The following is a 2,508-nucleotide window of genomic DNA, read 5'->3' as shown; positions in this document are numbered from 1 at the left end:
CTATCAATGTTTTCATGCTACCTGGTTTCCCTACAAAACGTTCTCATATTAATGACTGGCTTAAAAACTTCCCAGGGATCCCCCCTGACAAGTGAATCCAAACTCAGAGCTCGTCAAGGCTTGAGCCTCAGCATTAAGGATCATGAGGAAGACCCCAACACAGTTTTTGGTCCTTAGAATAAAGTCCAAACTCCCTGCTGTCTGTATCCATCTGCTTCTCCAGACTTCTCTCTCACACACCTCTGCTCTTGACTTCATATCTTAAAAACTGCCAGCGACCTTCCTCCCGGGGATGGGCGCTGGGAAAGAGGAAGTGTGGAAGAGAGATCTGCTCTTTATTTTCAAAAATTTATCTTTCACGGCTTCCTGAACTCTGAACATTTCACAGCATCCAACTCTCACCTCCAAGCGCTGAGTTCTAGAAGCCAGAGAGGGGCAAGATAAGGCCGGCGACCTTCCCGCGGACCCCTACCCCCAGGTATCCCATTTCGTCTCAACCCTACCTCGCCCGATTCTTTTCCTATCCCGACCCCCGTTCTTTCCCCCACGACTCCCCTACACGGCAGTCCCCTTGTCCCCGTCCCAAACAAACCGGTCCTCCTCGCCTCTCCCTCCATCGGGGTCCCCACGTAAACCCTCTCCCCGGCTCGGCTCTTTAAGAAGCGCCTGCCCCTCCATCGTCCTCTCTCCAGCCTCACCTCTCCTTGCCTGCCCGCCCTCCCCGAGGTAGGGTCCACGTTCCGCACAGCTCCGTTCTCCCCCCACTCTCTGATTGGCTCCTGCTGCCCGACGGCGCGGGGCCCGGGAAGGAGAGCGGATCTCTCCTGCACTGCCACAGCATTTGTAATTGATCAGAGGTCACTGGTTTAGGCAAAAAGTATTAAAGGTGGCCATTAAGACAGAACATTATCAGGACAAATGAACAACAAGGATCTGGGTGTCATAGAGCCACAGGAGGGTCGGTTTTGATGGGAGCAGGAGGACGATGCTCCCTTTACCGAGGACATCAAGGTCTGGGAGGGTCCAGATGGCAATGTGGTGCGCCCCGTTTTGCCGAGCGAGCCGAGTCGGTCCTGGGAAGACTTCCCCGCCGGGCTCCGGCCGCTGCGCCTCCCCGCCGGCGCCTGCCCTGCCCTGTCGGTCCCAGCCCCGGGCTCCGCGCCGGGACGCTCTCGGCCCGGAGGTCCGGGGCGTGCGGTCGGGACACCCCAGCCCCGGCCCGGATCCAGTGCACCGGCGGGACGCTCCTGGCCCCACCGTACGGGTCCGTGGTTGCGGGTTCGTTTCCAGCCTTTCTATCGGCGCGTGTTGGAGCCCCCAGTCCTCCGCCCTCGGGTTAGCGCAGGGTGGTCTCAGCCACCCCACCCCTCTCCCTCCACCTGAGTGCAAAGGAGCCCGGGCACCCCAGAATCTGACTCCCCGAGACCCTAACCTTCAGCTGCCTCCGACTGAGTGCTCCGTTCTCGGAAGAGTGCGAGCGCCCGGGAAGCCCCGGCCGGGGTCCAGCGCCCCGTGAGGGCAGGACCGTGGGACTGAACCACAGGGCTGGTGCTGGGACCCGAAGCTGCCACCTTCCTGCCGCTCCAGGCGAGGGGCTCAGCGCTTGCCCCGAAGAGAACACAGGGGCCCCCTTCTGCCCCGGCGGCCGGCGAGAGCCGAGACTGCAGGTGAGAGCCCCGGATGCCGGGCAGGGGCGGTCCCCGACCCCACCGCAGCAGCACCCGGGCCAGCTGAGGGTGTGTAAGGGGAACTGGCAGAGGCTGGAACTGGCTAGGAGGGGGCGCGGGAAAGGGAGGGGGATGGGAGAAAACGGGCACTTATTGAGCGCCCATTGTGTGCAGGTCCGCGCCCCGCCCTTGCACAAATGGTCCCTCATTCGAGGCGCACTGCTACTCCACGAGATAGAAGGTGTTGTGTATTGTTACGGGCGCTTGCAGACGGGGAAACTGAGGCTCAACGGGGATGAATGACCCTCTCTTTTCACACTGGGGATGAGAGTGTGGAAGAGGGACAGGCTAAAGAAGGAAAGAAGCCGAGTGAGCGGAGAAGAAAGGAAGTGGAGCACCAGCAGGCGGGGATGTGTGTGTGTGTGGGGGGGGGGGTTCATAGTGGGGCCACTGGGCCCTCCAAGCGCTGATCCTGAGGCTGAGGAGGTGGCTTCTCCTTGCCTTCCACTCCCAGAAAAGGTGACCAAGAATTGAGGGCAGAGGTTGGAAGCTTCCCAGTTCCAAAGCTTCTCTCCCATGGATCCGGGATAGGAGAGCAGCTGCTCCTGGTCCCTATGTGCCAGACCCCAGGGTCTCTAAGACAGTCTGGAGATCCTGAGACGCTGCTTATCTGTTGGGGAACTCACTGTAGAGGTCCTCAAGTCAGATCCCATCAGAGCTGGAAGGGATCTGGCCTCTCAGCAATTACCCAGCTCACCTCCTTCACATTAGTAATAGGAACACTGAGGCCCGGGAGGGGGGGGGGGGCGGGGGATGGGACCAATTGCCCCCCAGGCCCTAA

At 60.5% G+C, this 2,508-nt stretch overlaps 1 protein-coding gene across 1 annotated transcript in view; it reads left to right on the top strand.

The window, feature by feature from the left end:
* Window positions 1-1,099: 1,099 nt before the first annotated feature.
* Window positions 1,100-2,508, top strand: part of LOC103602968 (glycerophosphodiester phosphodiesterase domain-containing protein 5-like) — a gene marked incomplete at its 3' end in the record, with an annotated part of 73,925 nt that continues 72,516 nt past the window's right edge. The window contains exon 1 of the mRNA XM_008587425.1: window positions 1,100-1,667. The remainder of the gene's footprint in view (window positions 1,668-2,508) is intronic.

The sequence above is a fragment of the Galeopterus variegatus genome, unplaced genomic scaffold, assembly GCF_000696425.1.
Source record: "Galeopterus variegatus unplaced genomic scaffold, G_variegatus-3.0.2 Scaffold4388, whole genome shotgun sequence".
NCBI lineage: Eukaryota > Metazoa > Chordata > Mammalia > Dermoptera > Cynocephalidae > Galeopterus > Galeopterus variegatus.
The sequence above is the reverse complement of the archived record's forward strand: the minus strand, read 5'-3'. Positions and strand labels throughout refer to the sequence as shown.